Source organism: Silene latifolia, chromosome Y (genome assembly GCF_048544455.1).
Source record: "Silene latifolia isolate original U9 population chromosome Y, ASM4854445v1, whole genome shotgun sequence".
In the NCBI taxonomy this organism is placed as follows: Eukaryota; Viridiplantae; Streptophyta; class Magnoliopsida; order Caryophyllales; family Caryophyllaceae; genus Silene; species Silene latifolia.
In genome coordinates this window covers 394,248,567-394,270,412 of record NC_133538.1, presented here as the reverse complement: position 1 = coordinate 394,270,412, position 21,846 = coordinate 394,248,567, and the positions used below count along the sequence as shown (strand labels likewise).

At 37.4% G+C, this 21,846-nt stretch overlaps 1 long non-coding RNA gene across 1 annotated transcript; it reads left to right on the top strand.

The window, feature by feature from the left end:
* Positions 1 to 19,949: 19,949 nt before the first annotated feature.
* LOC141634443 (uncharacterized) lies at positions 19,950 to 21,557 on the top strand. Its single transcript, XR_012539161.1, has 2 exons — positions 19,950 to 20,076; positions 21,332 to 21,557. It is a non-coding gene; the product is annotated as an uncharacterized LOC141634443 (long non-coding RNA).
* Positions 21,558 to 21,846: the final 289 nt, after the last annotated feature.

Here is a 21,846-nt window from a genome sequence, read left to right as displayed (position 1 = left end):
AGCATCATTTATTTCTCAAGACTTTCCAAAGCATTTATTGTAAAACCTTGCAAATCATTTGTGCATTTAAAGATTGTAATCTCCATGTTCATCAAGTGAACTCTTGAGATTCAAAGATTCTGTACACCTTGAGATAGAACCCATAAACTTTTGAAGCGGAGTAGCTTTAAGTTTGAGTTCAACCAGAGTAGGTTGGCAGTTATTTTCATTGTAAGGGGTTTAGTAAGTTTGAATAAATTTCTAAACAAACAATAAAATAACGGTTGGACGTAGGCCTCAGAATAGAGGCTGAACCAATTTTTAAATGTCGTTTGTTTGTTCAATTACTTTTACGTTCTGTCACTTTGCTATTTGTTGCTTATATCTAGTCAAGTTCTGTGTCACAATCAGCTATACTGTGACATAAAATGGCTGTACAATCTTGTGAACTTACATTCTATTATGAATTTCAAGGTTTGTACTTCAAGGTTCTTTACTTAAGTTATCAAGTAACTAAGTTAAGAACAAAATTTTAAAAAAGGTACACCTAATTCACCCCCTCCCCCTCTTAGGTGTTTATCGTTCCTAACTCTTCATATATGATCTGTTTTTTTCTAATTATAGCCCTAATTCTGCAAATACAGAAGGTAGCAAAATCTCCATAATTAGTGCATTACATATCTGAGAAATATATTACGCAAAGAATGCTATTTATTGTAACACCCGCAAAATTCCCGTATTGGAATTTATAACTTAATTAGCCATTTTATATTTTAAATCCTTTTTTTAATAAAAAGTTGCTTTATATGTATAATAAAAATAATGATGATGATATTAATCGTCATAGATTATAGTAGGCTTTGAGACGTGTTTTTAGTAGTAATCGACTCAATGAGTGATGTTGGGCCTAGTATGTCTATTGGGCTTTCTTTCCTACCCTTTTCTCTTCTCTAAACACTCCATCTACCTTCATATCATCATCTTCCTACTTCAACAATTCTGAAAATCCTCCTAAAAAATCATCATTGTTACACAACCTCCATACAAACCTAGATCCACCATAACTTGTTCATTTATCGCCAATTCTCGTGATTTTCGCGCCATTCTCTTCCTCTCCTCGCCATCCATCTATCTAGGTAAGAAAGTTTAGTCTTTTGTACCTTTTAGAAAATCCATCTTTTTGTGAGATGAGTTTTCTCACCCTTTTTGCCATAAACTTGTTCTAGGATGAAGCTTTAGCATTCCGGGATAGTATTGAGTCGGAATCGTATTCATAGAAGAGTTAAAAGGTAACGGTGATAAGTTACTCGATATTATGTCAATTTGTGTGCTTAATTGTTATTGTTTAGCCTTTTGATTGCTAAAGATGGAAACTTTACATGTTTCTTGCTTGATAAATTGATGTGTGAATTTGTCTTAAGTTAGTATGAGGAATTTTGAGTATGTTGTCACATTTACTTTCAATTGGGTGAAATTGGTTGTTTACATATATTAATTAGAGAATAATCCGTCTTAACTATGCCATGTTAACATGTTTAATTGAGTCATGAGAATGATTGGTTGGAAATACTGATATTGGAACAATTGGGTAAAGATGGATGCTTGAACATGTTAACTATTGAATTCCATCTCATATATGCTCTAATTTACATGTTTTAATTAGGTTATAGGATAATTGGTTGGAAGTGTTGGAATTGGGACAATTGGGTGATGTTGGATGAGAAATTAATTGCTTGTTAATTTCCAACTCAAGTTATATAAACTTGTTTTAATTACATATCTTGTTAATTAATTAGATGAAATCACATTAGAAATGTTTATGTTTTTAATTGGGTAGAAAAGCATGTATAAAACCGCCTCACTTGTGTATGGAATGGGTGGAACGAGCTTAGAACGAATCCCAAATCAATTAGACTCATCCCTTGCTCTCCCTTAGGCGTGCCCGGCCGTCCCACCGGGACAAATCCATCCCTGACGGGGACGAAGTCCAGCACTTGAGTTTTATTAGCCTTGAAGCCGTCCCACCGGGACACCCTCCATCCCACCGGGATGAGCCTCACCCGTACCGGCCGGGACACCTGTCATAGCGGACCGGGACGACCTCCAGCACCTCTAAAAATATGACAGTTAGATCAGCGTCGAAAAGCTAAGTGGTCTAGCCACTTGAATCATTCGATTCGGAGTCCGTATGAGTAAATGGCGCATGTTTTACCGTTTCAAGTCCTACCTTTTAGGTTGAGTCCATAAGTCCTAATTTAAGCCTTTGGATGACAAAGATGAAGGGCCAAGATTAGATCAAAATAAGGGAATGAAAGGCTAGGATTAAATTAAAATATGTGGCTGAGAGTGAATTGAATATAAACCCTAATTTCTCTCATTTCACTCACTGCACTTCTCTCTCTTCCTTCTCTCCTCTCTCTAAACAAACCCTAAATCTCCCCAACCACCACCTCTTCTCCTCTCCTCTCGCCTGCCACGACCACCACGACTACCACTACCACCACCACCTCGCAACCGCTAACCCAGCGCCGCTTGCCCTCCTTCTCCCCCGCCGCCTACTAGCTGCCGCCTCACCCCCCTTTTTTTTTCCAGATCTGAGCCACCGTCGCCTCTTCCCCTTCTTCCACCGCACTGCCGCCTCTCTCCCCCTCTTCCTCTTCTCCCGCCTACCCACCACATCTGTCGCCTCCCTTCCTTTCTCCTTTTTTTTTCAGATATAAGATAATAAGTGTTATTATTGTTGTTGGTTGTTGCTTTTTGGACATGGGAGTTGCGGCTGGTGGTATGGGTGGAGATGCGGTGGTGATTGGGTGATGAGGGAGGGGGAGTAGATCTGAATTTTTATGTTTGTTGAAGGTGTCAGGTGGTGGTGGTGGTAGGGTGTTGATGTCGTGGGTCAGGCGGGGGCTTGGGTGGTGATGTCGTGGGTGTGGTAGTGGGACTGGTTTTTTTCAAATTTTTTTTATTTGTGCCGTTTGTGGTCGGTGGTGTTTTTGGTCATTGCGGTTTGGAGGTGGTGGTGGGACTGGGGTGATGGTGGTGGTTGAGAAAGAAGAGTTATTAGTATAAAGTTACACCTTCGAGGACTAAAATTACAAATTCAAGGATTAGTATTACACTCGTAATACAATAAAATTACACTTCTATTTACTAAACTTACACCTTTAGATTAAAGTTACATTCTTGAAGGACAAAAGTTACACTTGAAAGGACTAAAGTTACAATAGTGATGTATATTAATTCAAATTTTTACATACTGAGAAAGAAGAGTTATTAGTATAAAGTTACACTTTCGACGACTAAAATTACAAATTCAAGGACTAGAGTTACACTCGTAATACAATAAAATTACACCTCTATTGATTAAACTTACACCTCGAGGACTAAAATTACATTATTGAAGGACAAAAGTTACACTTGAAAGGACTAAAGTTACAATAGTGATGTATATTAATTCAAATTTTTACATACAAACCACTATACGTCTAAAGTTACGACTCCAACGACTAAAATTACACTTGAAAGGGGGTAAAGTTACACTCGTAAAAGTTTATAAATTCAAATTTATGCATAGAAACCACCATACGACTAAAGTTACACCTAAAATGACTAAAATTACACCTAAAACGACTAAAGTTATACTCGTAAAACAATAAAGTTACATATATTTTTGTTAAAATTTATAAATTCAAATTTTCATATACATAATGACCTTAAAAGCTAAAAATTCAACTCATAAATCAATAAATGACTAAAGTTACGATCATAAAGAAGTAAAGTTACACTCAGAAAATGAATGGCTAAGAATAGGACTTACGGACTCAACCAAATTTGTGGACTCATCTGAACCTGACTCTCTCTCTATATATATATTGTGACACCCGCATATACTCAGGAGCCTTAACAAGACCTTCCCTAGCATATAAGGGCGTCACTATCCCGGTTGCCCGAGGACAGTAGTAATCAAATATTGATAAAAGAACAATTAAGTTACATTATAGTGATTAACAAACTAAAGGTACATGTATATAAAGGTACAACTCAAACTACTGTCAGCTATGTGGACTACTTCTGTTGTAACTCGTGAAAGACTCATCCCGCCAAGCACCCACCTAACATCCAGATCACAACCTGCTAAGACTAACTGCTCACCATAAGGGATCACGGCAGACACAACAGAAACAAACAACAAGACATAACCACACAAGGTCAGTAACTGAACAAACACACCAATAACCACAGACACAACACAGGGACAACAGAACATACACACATCACATCTCCTCCAACCAATCACCGTCACCGACTGTCCACTGGACCATCCCTGCCAGTGGGGGACCGCAGACGTACCCACCAATCCCTGCTCATCATAACAAGCGATAAATCCATGTCCATTAATGTGCACATCCCCTCCTGTGGTGGATTCCACGGAGGGCGAACAACGGGCGTGAAGCCACTCCCGCAAGTGACTCCACTCAGACGAGGACGCACCTCGAGAACCATAGACAAACAATCACAATCAGGTGCACCACAACAACGATAAATGAAACAACGCAACAACAACCAGTTATCACAATTGATCAACCACACCGACATTACAACAACCAAACCACATCAGAAGACACTTTAGACGACCAACAGTACTAAGTAGGCGAACCTACCTGAGATAGCAATCACCACAGACTATCTAGCAGCTAATCAGAAAGTCTCCTCTACGAATCCTCCTCCTATAACATGCATACATACAAATATACAATTACCACCACAACCATACAAATCACCCAAAACCCCCAACATTACCCAATTAGGGTTTTAAAGAAACTCAACGAAACACATAAATTATACAAGAATCTTACCCTTAACGCGACGAACTGAACGGTGTAAAGAACAAGACGATCCGACGATCCTAGTCCTTGGGATTTGCTAATAACGCGATGAATGAAAGCTACGTAACTTCTTCTTCTCTTTAAAAGGTTTTTAGAAAACTTAAAACTGATTAAGAAGGGTGACAGAACCCTCAAATACTAATCACGCGTTATTAACAAAACCCGGCTAAAATAACCCGTAAGAACAACTTACTCGATCGAGTGCCACACATACTCGATCGAGTACCCATCAGACAGACTACTGTTTCGTATAAAAACATACTTACTCGATAGAGTAAGCCCCACTCGATAGAGTACCCAAAGACATAGAAAACCGTAGTATTACACACACACACACATACATACACACACACACACACACACACACACACACACACACACACACACACACACACACACACACACACACACACACACACACACACACACACATATATATATAATATAGATTTAGATTTAGGATCCTATGAGAACCCCCTTCTCATGAGAACCATGAGAACCCAAGGTTCAGAACTTTAATACCAAATGTTCAGAACCCAAAAACACCCTTATCACCACCATAGCCGTACCTACCACACTACATCATTATCACCACCATTCACGCCTACACCAATCACCACCATTCCCGATTACTACCATCGCCCACATTTGCCGCAATAGCCTGCCACCCGACACCAACGCCGCTACTGTGACATAATAACCACCATTCTCCCTGCACTTCGACCAACATTTTTGCATAAATCACCATCATCATCGATATAATTAACAACAAATACAAACAACCCAAAAAGCCAATTTACCTCCATCGTTAGTGTCGATCATAAAATCGACACCGTTAACCGAACTTTATTCACCACCGTGAACAACCTGGTACTCACCATTGGCCGCCAATCACCACCATAAACCACCACGGCCTCATACTCCTCTGTTTTCCCCATTTCTCGCCGATCTCCTATTCGTGTCGCACCAAAGCCACCACCCCTGCTCCCTCATCCTTTCGTCGAGCCCAGTTTAGGCCAAGACCACCGCGTCTTCCACGCCGCACCACCGTGGGCCGCCGCCTTCCTTTCCTTCTTGCTTCTTCATCTCCTTATATCGTGTCCCTTCATTTTTCTCATCTAAATCGCAATTTAGACTGGGAACCTCCATAATATGTGGATAATCAAATACAAATTAAAAGGTGATAATAATTTACTTGTACCTTGTATGGTTTGATCATCCTGCATAACTACAAAATCAGCACTTTGATAATAACGGTAGACAACTTCATTATATTTAAAAGCACCATTTGTGAAAATCTGGTTCCGTGAGACAAAACAATTACGCGGATATCATGTATGTACCTGAATTAGAAGTTGCAGTGATTACCATACTCTCTTAAATGACCGAGCCTTTGGTATTAAAGTTCTGAACCTCATGTATAAAAGTTCTGAACCTTTGGTACAACAGTTATGAACCCGAGATTCTCACGGTTCTCATGTAAAGATGGTTCTCATGGGATCTCAACCCTATATATATATATATATATATATATATATATATATATATATATATATATATATATATATATAGAGAGAGAGAGAGAGAGAGAGAGGGGTTCTTATGACTCCTCCATATTTTTTGAGTCTCTAAGTCCTATCTTCAACCACTAGATCTTCAAATATGGGTGGTTGAGATTGAAGACAATAAACACACTTAACACTAATGAGTTTCCTATACTCTAATTAATCCCAATTTTTCTCTCTAACTTTAATTATATATTCACTAATTCATTCTCATACACACTTAACATTATTTTTTGTCTTCTTATACTTCAAAGTATACAAATTTTGTAACACTTTTAGTATTTTACAAATGTAACTTTAGTCTTTTACGAGTGTAATTCTAACAAAAAAAGTGTAACTGTAACAAAAAAAAGCGGTTTTGACGTATAGTATTTTGTTTTTTGAATTTTGAGATGAGTTTACGACATTTTAGTATTTTTAGAGTGTAACTTTAACAGAAAAAAGTGTAACTTTAAACTACGAAGCGGTTTTGAGGGATATTATTTTGAAATTTGTAATTTTAAATAAAGTTTACGACAATTTTGCGTTTTTACGAGTTTAACTTTAGTCTTTCTCGAGTGATTTTGACGAATAATGTTTTGAATTTTTGTAATTTTATCACAATTTATTGTAACTTTAGTCTTTTACGAGTGTAATTTTAACAACAAAAAGTGTAACTTTATTCTTTTAGAAGTGTAACTTTAGTCCATTGAAAATGTAAATTTAGTCCAATGAGAGTATAACTTGGTCCATTGAGAGTATAGCTTTAGTCCATATTAAAAGTGTAACTTTAGTCCATTGAGAATGTAATTTTAATCCATTGAGAGTGTAACTTTAGTCCATATTAAAAATGTAATATTAATCCATTGAGAGTATAACTTTAGTCATTGAGAGGGTAACTTTAATAGAGATAAGTGTAAGTTTAATGCAGATAAGTGTAATTTTAAAGGAGAAAAGTGTAACTTTAATAGAAAAAATTGTAACTTTAATAGAGATAAATGTAACTTTAATAGAGAAAAATGTAACTTTAATAGTCCATTGAGAGTATCACTTTAATAAAGATAAGTGTAACTTTAACAAAAAAAACTGTAACTTTAATAGAGAAAACTATAACTTTAATAGAAATAATAAGTGTAACTTTAATAGAGATAAGTGTAATTTTAGTCCATTAAGAGTGTAACTTGAATCCATTAAAGTATAAATGTAACTTTAATAGATAAAGTGTAACTTTAATAGAAATAAGTGTAATTTTAAACCATTAAGAGTGTAACTTTAATCCATTAAAGTATAAGTGTAACTTTAATAGAAATAAGTATAATTTTAAACCATTAAGAGTGTAACTTTAATTCATTAAAGTATAAATGTAACTTTAATAGATATAAGTGTAACTTTAATAAAGATAAGTTAAAATAGAAGATTAAAATCAACAAAAAAAAGTGAAAAATGAGATTTGAAAAAACAAATCTAAAAAATAGAAATGAGATGACATTTTAAATATATCTAAGATTAAAATAAACAAAGTATATAAGTAGATCTATGAATAAAAATAAAAAAATTACACTTAAAAAATCAAAAATCTACTACATATTCTATAGATCTAAGATTAAAATAAAAAATCAAAGAAATCAGGAAAAACAAAAAAGAACCAAAGTTTTAAAGAAATGAAAACACAAATAAAAACAAAAATTCGAAATCATAAACAAGAAAAGAACAATATTTTGAGAAAGAATTAAAACGAAAAAAAAAGCCTCTTGGATTTGAAACGAGCCGGAGAGAGGAAGGACGGCTGGTTGTCGTGATTTTCGTGGGATAGGGCGCGGTTGTTGGTGGTGGGAGGGCGGATGTTTTTGTTGTGTGGTGGTTGAAGGACAGACGGATGATGGTGGGGGGATTATATCTGGGAAAAAAGAAAGGGAGAAGGTGGCGGGGTTGGTGGAGGTCGTGATGGTGGAAAAGAGGGAGTTGATGCGTCGGGTGGTGGCCGTCGTCTTGGGTGAGGAGGTGCGTTGGTGTGGTGGCCGTGAGTGGTCTTGTTTGTTGTGGGTGGTGGCGAGGGGTGGGGTGGTGTTTGTTGAGGGAGGCCGATGATGGGTAGGTCCGTGGTTGTGCGTGGTGTTGTTGGCGGTGAGAGAAGAGGAGGAAGAAGTGGGTGGTGGTGTGTCGGGTTGTGGGTGTTGTTGTGGTGTGGTGGCTGTGTGGAGGTGGTGGCCGGTGATGGGTTGGTCGGTGGTGGTGGTGCAAAGTAGTGGTGGGTGGTGAATAAATTTGGGTTTTTTTTTGGTTAGGATGAGAGTATTTATTTGGGTTTTGAATTAATTTGGGTTTTAAAGAAGGAGTAGACAAATGAATTGTGTGAATGAGAGAGAAGTGGGTAGAAAAATAAATGTTATATAGTGGATTAATATTTGATTAATGTGGATTAGTAAAATAGAGAGGGAGAGTGTTTAATTAGGCATTAATCCCCTCTTTTTTGCTTTCAATCTCAGCCCTCCAACTCCCTCATCCAATGGCCCTAAAGAGGACTCCATGGACTCACACTTAGGAGGTGAACTCATGTGATCCAAATACTAATATATATATATATATATATATATATATATATATATATATATATATATATATATATATATATATATATATATATATATATATATATATATAAGATGGTTGTTTATGCTTTTTATTCGTATCGTGACCCAAGTTTCCCTTGTTGACTCGTATATATGTTTATGGGTAGACCTGACAAATCGGGTTAACGGGTTGGGTTCGGGTCGGGCCAATTCGGGTCAGGTCATTTCGGGTTTCTAAAATATTCGAGTTAGTTCGGGCCGGGTCATTTTGGGTTTACGGGTCTATTTCGGGTTTGTTGGTCGGGTTGTTTCGGGTCAAGCGGATCGGGTCATTTCGGGTCGGGTCATTTTCGGGTCAATGATTAAGAAGGAAAAAGGAATTTTAAGTCTTTTAGGGCCAATTAAAGTTATGTTTTGTCGGGCCATTTTCGGGTTGGGCAGTTTCGGGTCGGGTCATTTCGAATCGGGTTAATACGGGTCTATGAAAGCTCGGGACATTTTCAGGTCGGCTCGGATTAATTCGGGTTTCAGGTGTTATCGGGTGCGGCAGTTCGGGTCAATTTCGGATCTCGGGTCGGGTCAATCGGGTCGGGTTGGTTTTGTCAGGTCTACTTATGGGTGGTTCAGATTTTGGTTTGTTTACGTTTTGCCTCGTGTTTCGTATTAGTTAATTCATTTGTTATCGGTTGTTTATACTTTGTTCAAGTAACATGTAAATGTGAAATAAAATATTTATTCATGATAGGAAAGTATGAAATGTTGCTATATACTTTATATTTGAGTTCATATCCATTTGTTTACATTTTGCCATGTGTTTCGTATCACTTAAGTCATTTGTTATCACTTGTTCGATTTTAAGCTCAAGTGACATATAAATATGAAACATAATGTTTATTCATGCTATAAAAGAATGAAATGGTATAGTATATTTCACTTATGGGTTGTTACTTGCTCCTTTTCATTTTTCATCATATTTGAAGTATGAGTGATTTATTCTAAGTAACTACTTGTAATGAGTCGTATTCTTGTGAAAATACCATAATGCTATGTCTTCTTGCTTAACTTATCTATACGCCTTACTTGTACCGTTCTGCCAAGTGTTGGTTAACTCATGCTCTTTCCGCCTCTTTCGTGCCGTTTGGCCGAATTCGTGGTACTCGACTTTTGTTTTGTTGCTCGAGTCTTGGATGTGAGATGTTTATCACATACCGAGAGGATAGTGGTCTAGTATTGTTGTTTGGTTGTTTAATTATGGTAGTGTCATTGTGCATAGCATGCTAGCTTGACATTGTTTACGCCACTTCCATGCCGTTCTGCCGGATTTGATTAACTCATGCTCTTTCCGCCTTTTTCGTACCGTTCTGTCGAATTCGGGGTACTCGACTTCCGTTTTTTCGATCGAATCTTGGTTGCGAAACGTTTATCACATGTCGAATCGGGAAAAGTACACCCCGAGAGTCTGGCCAGATTTAGACTAGGACCGTATTATGATCGTCATCCTACCGGGAGGATTTGAGTCTTAGAGAGTAAAAGTCTTGTATAGTTATGATGCTTTACATATGCCATTCCCGTGGGAGCGATACCTTGATTGTTTCGATGATGTATCTCTCATTTAGAGTCTTTTGATCGTATCGGCACTAGGAGGTGAGATGCAAGCCTCTTAGTCTCAATATGATCGGCAAGTGATGAATGTTTCTCTCATTTCTTTCGTACTCACAAGTTTTACATATGTCGGTCTATATTCCATTGCCTTGGATAGTTGCATGTGCCATCTTTCATTGGAACTCGCACTGGTGTTGTTCTTATCATACCTATGATTATTTCTTTTACTTCACTAGTTTGAGTATGCCTTGGACATTTTCAATTGCTATTCTACTATGCTTTCTCTTATCATGTTCGACATGTATGATCCCATGATTATAATTGTTCAAGTTATTTACTTCTTGGTTAACATGCCTTGTTTATTTGAGTTCTTTGTGATGTTCATTTTGATATAATGTGGCTGGGAGAACCTTGAGTTACTCCCCACTGACTGTGGCGTTCATGTTTACATGAAAGACATGTGATAGTGTTGCTTCTTGGGGGTGAAGACGTGTGAGCTAGCGAGCGTTGTACTTACAACGATTGCCTTCCTCGTTGTAGTTTAGAAATGTACATAGTTTTTATATTTGAGTTTTATTTAGGGATTAAGATTCCGCTCATCTTGCTAAGTTGTATTTTGTATAAAAGCTTTATTAAAACTCAACTTTTTGATTTGCATAGTGACTCTGTGGTTTTCAATATAAAGTTTTAAAAACATCGCTTTTTCCGCTGCAAAGTTTGCATTTTCTTTTCGTAGAAATCCGAGGGTGTCACATTTATTGCCAGAGGTCTCATGGGCATCTCATTGTAAAATACTATAATACATTCACCAGGTCAAGTCTTTGTGAAGGAATAATCGTGTTTCTTGTTAGGTTGAGCTCTTAATAGATATATTTATTTGTTTATAGCTTTTATCCACACTTTTCAACAATATTGGAGAATGATTTTGTAGTTTGTTGTTTATAGATTATACCATTGGTTGTAGTACAAGTGGTCATGTATAGTTCCTCAGTTTTATACTAAAGTTATAGAATTTTGATTTCATGTTTGTGATTTCTGAATTTTGTTTTAGTACATTTTTCTGATTAATTTTCCATATTTTCAATGGAGCCAAAGACTCATTACTCTTTGGTTATGGATTATAATGGAATAAATCAAAATGGCTCACAAAAGTGTATGTGCTTCTTTCTTTTGTGAAGTAGCGGTCCTTCGATGCAGTTCTTGACGCAATTTTCATCTTGGGTCATTCGGAAATAGCCTCATTGTATTGCTAACACAAGGGTAAGGCTGCGTACATCTGACCCCCCTTACCTCGCAATTTGCGGGAGCCATTAAGGCACTGGGGTAATGTTGTTGTTGTTGTACAATTTTCTAATTAAGATATGGAGTACAATACGATTGTATAGTTCCTGACATTTGTTGTGCGGAAGCGTGAATATCTCGTGTTGGGCCTCTGCTGCACCGGTGTCCACATTTTGGAGCTTGTGTCCTCCACAAATTAGTGTGATAACAATTGTAAATCTCTTACAGGTTCACAAGGGTATACTTCGTATTTTAATCAGTTGATTAACGATTACCTAATAATGGTTGGCTTGCTAGAAAGTTTGACGTTATTATCATACAGATGGCGGTGATCAACTGGTCCCTAAAGGTCACACCTATAGGATGTGTTTGAGAGATGTGGTTATAGAAATATAATCACATTGATGCCTTATATGACTAAACAGTTAGTCAATGTGTTGATGAGACAATTATTTAATGAAGATTAAATAATATTAGTTGAGACGAATTAACTGTCAATTCGTAAATTGAATATAATAAGTTATATTTAATTAAAAGTATGTAATGTTAGCTTGGACGAATTAATATGTTAATTCGTAATTAAATGTAATTGGTTATATTTAATATCAACAAGATGAATGTGTCATAGTGGTAATAGTGAGGGTACTCAAACCAAGAGGTCATGGGTTCGATCCTCACTAGATGACAATTTACACATTTTATACATTTTTGAAATAACCGAAAATAAGAGAAATAACTCTCCTAATTTCGGATTATGGGCCGAGTAATTAGTAAAAAAATTCTACCCTAATCTCTCTCTCATACACGGTTAAAGGGAGAGATAAGATTAAATTTTTTTTACCTAATTTTTCTATCTCACTCTTGCCTCTCATCTCTACGAAAAACACAAAAAAAAAACCTAAAAAATTAATCAGTTAATTCTTGGATCGATTCTAGCATAATCAAAGGACATTTCTCATATCGTCTTGGGTGCAACTGATAGGCGAATATCAACTTTGATATTGTTCTTAGGCCGTTTCTTCTAGGACCGAAGGTTATTTCTTAATCCTTTATGTTTTTGTTTATGCAATTTAATTTTATGACTAGTAATCATCACTTTATGATTCGTTATAATCCTTAAATTAAAGGGATGCATACAGATAAATCCCACAAGTGGTATCAGAGCTAAGGCCACGAATTTTAATTTTGATGATTTTCATAAAATTGTTTGTAAACAATAATTAGGGTTAGCGAGAAAAAAAATATAATCGGCTGGATTTTTTTTGAGCCGTGGAATTTTTGTTTTTCGTTTCCGTTACTGTTCACGGATGAACAGTATTATTTACAAAAAAAAATTATTTTATGTTTTTTTTTATTTCGGTTTTTCCTGAAAAACCGATTAAAGTTTTTGTTGCGGCTGTTTTTGTTTATGCCGATTTGAAAAGCATCCGAGAAAAGAAATTTTTTTCTTGTTACTGTTCACGTGGTTACTGTTCAAAGAGGACAAATTGTTTTTAAAAAAAAAAAATTTTGTCTTGTTTCGGTTTTTACAGATAAAACCGTGTACAAAATAAGAAAAAACATGTTTTTTTTTTTTTTTTTTTTGTTATTCTTAAAAAAAAAAAAACTTGTTTTGTTTTTCCTTTATTAGCCGAGACATATAAAAAAAAAGGTATTTTGTTTTTGTTTGTTTTGGCCAATATTAATTATACATTACCTTTACAATGTATGATTAATTGTTGTGAAACGGTTCACAATTTTAAGATACCAAATTATTTTAAAGCAGTTTAAAATATTGATAGATTAAATTCATATTACAAGTTTAATATGAATTAAGATTAAATTTAATGTGATTAATTGAGGAATTGTCACTTAATTTGATTTAAATAGGTGGTTTGGATAAAATTAATCAACATAATTAAGGAATTGTGTCATATATGTTTAATTTATTTTTAGTTGATGCATTTTATTTTTGTTGAATGAATCGTTGAATGAATTTATTTACGTATTTTTTTTTTTGCAATCGGTTGTAATTTGTAATACTTAGTGTGGCCTTAGTTAATTATGTTTTCGTAATGAAGGAAACATAACTTTTATGTAATTATGAGATCTCGAATCTCCTTTATTTTTCTTTAGTTTTGGGTTTTGAAATTAGAATGTAATAAATAGGTTTATTATGTAAATTTTATTTATTGTATTTTTCAAAAGAAGACTAAAGATGGAGATTGGAGCTCACTCCCGCTACATGGATCAAGATGAAACATCAAGACAAGCTTCGCGGGTCCAAGGATGGATTCCAAACTTGTATTTAATGTTTATTTTGATAGGATAGGCCACACTAGGACTTTTATTGTTTTACGTTTTCATTCATATTGCTTTTCATTCACATGATAGTTTATGCATCATATTCCGCCTAAAACCAAACCACCTACTACTAAAATGCATGAAAATTGACTCATATAGGTTGTATGTTAGTTTTCATGGACATACAGATGTCATAGACTTATTAAGCCATCACCTTAGTTTATTCATTCTCGCATGCTAGATATTAGTTCACTTAAAATGAATTTAAAAAAAAGTTGATGGGATCTTCCTCTAAAACGGAAATTGAGATTAGTCTTTATAAGGTCAAACAACTATGAATCTCTTCTTCGTCGGTAGGCATAATATGACCCCTTCTACGTTGGGTAAGTAGTTGTGTTGACTTAGTTTACCTCAACATCATAGTCCGAAGAGTTTCTCGTGGTTATGATGGACTAAAGATAGAATTTATAGAAATTTATCGACCAAGAATTCTAACGGTAGAATTAGCTAAAAGGTTAGCTTATCAATTTACAGAGAATTGAGTCTTGGGATCATTTATATAATTCTTGAGGGAGGTCAATTGTATAAATGTTTTGAGTCTTCGCGTTATGACAGTAGTTCATTAGACTTAAAAATATAAACGATGCACATGCTTATTATTTTTATTCTTCTTCTCGCAGTGTAGAACACGTTTATTTTGATAATACTGTTACAACAAAATGTCTGGAAATAACGCAACCCAAATGCCTAGTGCCACACTTGAACGCGAGTCCTGGCTGAAAATATTCATGGACCAAATGAATCAGTTCACACGTCTGAAAAACGACGGGTCCAACTTTTGCGGATCGGGAGGCAAAGACTACGGAATGCCGCCATTCTTGACGGTAAGCTCGGTACTTAATCGAGCCAATACCGTAAACCAGGCCCCAATGCAGGAGTCAACGAGTCACTCGCTTATAGTGACTTTGTTATGGAAGCGGGTGCGATAAAGAACGTACTCATCTTTGCAATGGAAACCAATTTGCAGAGACGCTTCATTGCTTAGGGTGCAAACAAGATTTTCACCACGCTCACTAACGAGTTCTCAAAGGCACCGAGAATCGTTACTTATGAGCATACCTGTCGCTTCTTTGATGCGAAACTCCAGAAGGGCCAACCGGTTAGCCCACACATTCTTCACATGATTGAGAATGTCGAGAAGCTGGAGGCACTTGATTGTAAAATCAGTGAGAGCATTGTCATAGACCGAATGCTTCATTCTCTTCACGATGGTTTTGCCCTTTTCAGGGCGAACTACTATATGAATGACTTGAAAAAGAGTCCTCATGAGCTACACTCCCTTCTCGTACAGACCGAGAAGGATATGAAATTGAGTGGGAGCATGAAGCAGGATGTTCTCACGATTTCCAACAAGGGTAAAGGTAAGGGCAAGGCTCATGGCGACCTAGCTGTAGGTAAGCCAAAGTTTAAAAAGCCAGGAAACAGTAAGAGTGCGCCCGGTGAGACTAGTGGCTCACAGGGCAAGGCAAAGAGCAAGGGCTTTGACATTGAGTGCGACCATTGTCACAAGACTGGACATTGGAGGAGGAACTGTCCCGTCTACCGTGATGACATCAAAGCAGGCCGCGTCGTTCCTGTTGGTATGTCATCTTATATTCATATGATTGAGATTAACCATGCAAGTTTCGGAACTTGGGTACTTGATACTGGTTGTGGTTCTCATCTGTGTAATCATTTGCAGGGCCTAAACAACATCATACCTCTCGAAAAAGGTGATGTAGACCTGCGAGTCGGGAATGGAGCACGAGTTGCTGCTGTCTCGAAGGGAACATACGTAATCCAACTCCCTAGTGGTTTGGAGTTATTTTTATATAACTGTTACTATGTACCCAGTTTGTCTAAGAACATTATTTCTGTTTCTGTACTTGCTAAAGACGGTTTTGCATTTTCAATAAAGGATAATAGCTGTATTTTCTCTTTCAATGAAATGATTTATGGCAAAGCAGTTTCCATGAAAGGAATTTACATCTTAGACCAAACCACGGAAGTATTACACGTGAATAATAAGAAAATAAAGGTTGGTGACAAAGATCAAACCTATCTATGGCATTGTCGAATGGGACACATAAATGAGAAACGCGTAAAGAAACTCGTCGATAATGGGACTATTCCCGCATTCGATTTTTCTACATATGGCACGTGTGAATCATGTCTCATTGCCAAAATGACTCGAATTTCCTTCAAAGGTGTTGGAATGCGCGCTAGTGACCTATTAGGACTCATACATACTGATGTTTGTGGACCTATGTCAATTACAGCTAGAGATGGCTATAGATATTTTATCACTTTCACGGACGATTTGAGTAGATACGGATATGTCTACTTAATGAAGCATAAAAGTGAGTCCTTTGAGAAATTCAAGGAATACCAGAACAGGGTTGAGAACCAACTGGGTAGAAAGGTTAAAGCACTCCGTTTAGATCGGGGTGGCGAATATCTTTCAAATGAGTTTGATCAACACCTTAAAGACTGTGGAATCGTTTTACAGTTAACTCCACCTGGAACACCTCAATTAAATGGTGTGTCCGAACGGAGAAATCGAACCTTACTTGATATGGTTCGATCCATGATGAGTCACACGGTAGTGCCTGATTCATTATGGGGTTTTGCTCTTTTGTCAGCTGCTCTTATACTTAACCGAAGTCCGACTAAAGTTGTCGACAAGACTCCATATGAAATGTGGAAGGGAACGGTCCCTAACTTGTCCATTATTCTGGTTTGGGGCTGCGAGGCTTATGTCAAGTGGAGACACGAGGATAAGCTTGGCCCGCGATCGGTCAAGACATACTTTATAGGTTATCCAAAAGGAACATTTGGGCATTACTTCTATTCGTCTACCGAACATCGAGTTTTTGTTGCGGCTAGTACGACGTTCTTAGAGAAAGAATTTCTCAAGAACAAGACGAGTAATAGAACCTTCGAGCTGTCGGAGATTCCAGAACCAACAACCGAGGAACAGATGGAGGAAGTTATTCCTCCAACTGATGATACGGTTAGTATTCCTGAGGAACCTAGGAGGTCGGGCAGAGTCTCTCATCCTCCGGACAGATAAATTGGTATGGTCGAGGAGAATGACATTTTACTCCTAGAGAGTAATGAACCCGCTACATATAAAGGTGCTATGGCCTGTTCCGACTCAAAGCTATGGCTCGAAGCCATGCAATCCGAGATGGACTCCATGTATGAGAATGACGTATGGGATCTAGTTGATTTACCTAATAAGGTAAAACCTCTACAGTGCAAGTTGGCTTTACAAAATAAAGCGTTCTGTAGACGCACAACCAGATACCTATAAGGCACGACTAGTGGCAAAAGGTTTCACTCAAGTGCACGGATTGCATTATGATTAGATTTTTGCACCTGTAGTCATGCTACGTTCCATTCGGATAATCTTAGCGATTGCCGCTTTTCATGATTATGAAATTTGGCAAATGGATGTGAAAACCGCCTTCTTAAACGGTTATTTGGAGGAAGAGTTGTACATGGTGCAACCCGAAGGTTTCATAGATCATTAACATCCTAAGAAATTATGTAAACTTAAGCGTTCCATTTATGGACTTAAGCAAGCTTCTCGGAGTTGGAATCATCGTTTCGATCAGGTGATAAAAGAGTATGGTTTCACTCGATCGGTCGAAGAACCATGCTTATTCATCAAGTCGAGTGGGAGCAAGATTGTATTCTTGATATTGTATGTCGATGACATACTCCTGATTGGGAATGACATTTCTCTCCTATCTTCGGTTAAAGAATGGTTGAAGAACCATTTCCAGATGAAAAATCTGGGTGAGGCACAGCGCATTTTGGGAATCCGTATCTACAGGGATAGATCACGATGGACGTTATCACTTAGTCAGGAGTCTTATTTGGATAAGATTCTTGAGAAGTTCAGCATGACCAACTCCAAGAAGGGGAACCTTCCAATGACGTCTGGGATGCAGTTGAACAAGTCTCAGTCACTCACGACGCCTAAAGGGATTGAGCGCATGAGTCGTGTTCCTTATGCATCTGCAATAGGATCAATCATGTATGCCATGATATGCACACGTCCAGACGTGGCATATGCATTGAGTATGACGAGTCGGTACCAAAAGAATCCAAGTGAAACACACTGGATAGCTGTTAAAAATATCCTCAAGTACCTACGGAGGACTAAGGATAGGGCATTGACTTATGGAAGCGATACTAAGCTATGCGCAATCGGTTACGCAGATGCTAGCTTCCAAACGGATCGAGATGATTCAAAATCTCAGTCCGAGTTCGTCTTCACTCTTAATGGTGCTGTGGTCAGCTGGAAGCGTTCCAAACAGAGTGTTGTAAAGATTCTACATCGAACTGAGTACTATCTTTGCTTCGGAAGCAGCTAAGGAAGCGATATGAATGCGTCAATTCTTACAAGGACTTACGATAGTTCCTAGTTCGAATGACCCGATATTGTGACAATAGAGGTGCCATCTTCCAGGCTAAGGAGCCAAAGTCTAGCAACAAATCTAGACATGTACATCGGAAAGCTCACCTGATCCGTGATTATGTGGAGCAAGAAGAGATAGTGATTGACAAGATTGCGACGGATGATAACATCGCGGACCCTCTAACTAAACCGTTGAATTTTGATAGGCATGAAGGGCACGTTATTTCCATGGGAATTAAACGTGTTCCTGAGTTGTAGTAGTCGATTATGGATTTGATACATTATCTTTTTCATATACTATTTATAACTTCATCGTTTTATAATAATATTTTGTTTTTCATGTGGATTGTACTGACAACTTTGAACGCCACAAAGTGAACTGAATTACATTATATTTTGTTTTGGTCCGTAATCGCCTACAAGAGCTGATAACTCTGGCTATTATATTGTGCAGTCGATTGATGGTGGGTTCAACGAGCCATAAGTCAAACTGTTGACTGATCGATCACAAATGCGAGATTATAACGATACCTCGTAGGACAAATTTTTGTGACAACGTAATGGAGTCCTAAATGTTTAAAAACATTCGGTGCCAGGTCGTGGATAGGACATCCATTGTGTTCCTAGAGTCGATTCTTTTGACTATCGACTGTCTCTTGAGATTAAGGCAGTTTTTGGGTGACTTTGGTTTCTTTCTCAAGGTCTGCCGTAACTGGAGGCTAAGTAGTTTTTTTTTCTGGGTCATTTCATACTGTGCTTACATCTGCAGGATTCGAGTTGAGGAAAATATCCAGCCCTTATCAGGTATAGTTATTTCTCAGGGCCACACGAGGAGTTGTAACTGAAATGCATGGCCATGCTCGAATGTTGATTCGTTTATCAGTTAAGTTACTCTCTAGTCGGGGAAACCATTCTTGATAATGATCGCTTGTAAAATACGACCTTTGTGAATACGGATTTGCAAATTGTTTTACATTGAGTGGGAGAAATTTTAGGATATGAGAATCGGTTATCGCACATACACTTGTGAGGACAAGTCGGAGTTTGTTGGAGCTTGTGTCCTCCACAAATTAGTGTGATAACAATTGTAAATCTGTAATACCCCGCGCTTTTGGTCAAGTCAAACATAGTCAAAGGTCAAACCGAAGTCGGAGATGAGTGAGAATTACCAATAATAATAATAATAATAATAGGAGTAATAATATATATGAAATATATATAAAAAAAAGGGAATGGGCCATGGATAGTACCGATTGTTATGGCTTGGGAGCCCACTTTGTCTTGGATTTGTCTTAGATTTATACCAACAAAGCTCACCCTATTTTTCTCACAAAAACTCAACCATAAAGAGGGAAATCAGAGTAGGTGAAATCGAGAGACCAAGAGAGCACGCAGAGGACGAAAGGGACGAAGGAGGACGAATTCGGAAGACAAGTACCGACCTTTATTCATTCCGCTTCATAGTAAGTTTAATCTAGCCCTTCTAATTAGTTTAATTGTGACGGTTAGTGTAGTAGTTGGTAGTGAAATAGTGTCAAGCCCTTTATTACCGATTAAAGCATGTTTAAGATGAATTGGGAAAGGGAGTTGCGGGATTAGCTTATTATTAGCGATTTATTTACGTTATTGATGCACTGAACCGGTGATGTCGCGACCTTGGCCCGTCTTGACCGAGATATGGCTGCTCGGTTGTGCTGGCTGGACTCAGCCGGGATGATGGTGGTGGACTAAGATTGGTTAGTTGTGACTCGTGGCCGAGTCGGGCAAGGGGGATGGCCGTGGTAGTTATGGGTTTCCATTCAGACCCGAGATGCTCACTTGACTGGACAGTCGGTCTAAACCAACCTGGATAGGAATGTAATTGGTAAACCCTCTGTTTATTTACGTATTCAGGTCTTGGTGTAAGAGTTGACAGTGCTAAAGTATTGTTGATTTGTCATTAGTGTTTCAACAATGAAACTCTACTTTCTAGCTGCTGTCTTTAACAGTAGAAAAATTAGCTCCTTTTAGTTTATGAAAATTTGGGAATTAGATTAGATTAATTTGTTGAAGGAATGATAAAATTGATTGTATGTTATTAATAAATGCTAGGTGACGGGTTCGTAGAAGAGTCTTTTTAGTCATTGCTTGTTGAGACGGAATATTTGCTGAAAAGGTAGGGAATCCTACTCGACTATTTAAGTGTTGATCTTGTGCTTGGCATATTTGTAGTAACGGAATATATTTAATTTTCGTAACTGTGAATGAGCATTCTATTTTATGTGTATTTATTTACAAGTTGTTTGGTATTGGAAGTGGATACAGAAGCTGACCGCTGAGTCAGTTGGCCGTTGTGCCGTATATATTGAGTTACAGAAGCTGACCGCTGAGTCAGTTGGCCGCCGTGCTGTATATATTGAGTATATATTGAGTTACAGAAGCTAACCGCTGAGTCAGTTGGCCGTCGTGCCGTATATATTGGGTTATTGAGGTTGACCGCTGAGTCAGTCGGCCGATGTGCCGTGTATTGTGATTTATTATTATTATTATTATTATCGTGAGAGGAAGTCTATTTGGTAATCAAGTAGTGGTCTGAATGATTCTGCTGCATTTACTAATTTATATTGTCTTACCGTTGTTTCTTACTCAACATTAGTTGACGTGGTTTGTTTCTGTTGTCTATCTTAAAAACCACATGTGATGAACCATATGATGTTTTCTTATCATATTGGGGAGCAGACTAATTTACAGGTTGGTTATTGTTGCCTTGAGACGCGTGATGGGGATGGACGGATCACTTGGAGGGCTAGGCGTCATTTCACAATGATTATTTACGAGTTTTAGTTTGAAATAAACATTAGTTATCAGTTGTACTTTATATTTATTATTCCATTTAAAAGACAGTTATCTTTTGTGGCAGACTTAACACTTATTTATTTTAATAAAAGTACTTCAATTGTTGTCTTATGATATGTACTATCTCGGCAACCGAGATGGTAACAACCCTATTTATTTGGGAAGGTCTAGTTAAGACTCCTAGATAAATGGGGGTGTTACAAAATCTCTTACAGGTTTACAAGGGTATACTTTGTATTTTAATCAGTTGATTAACGATTACCTAATAACGGTTGGCTTGCTAGAAAGTTTGACGTTATTATCATACAGATGGCGGTGATCAACTGGTCCCTAAAGGTCACACCTATAGGATGTGTTTGAGAGATGTGGTTATAGAAATATAATCACATTGATGCCTT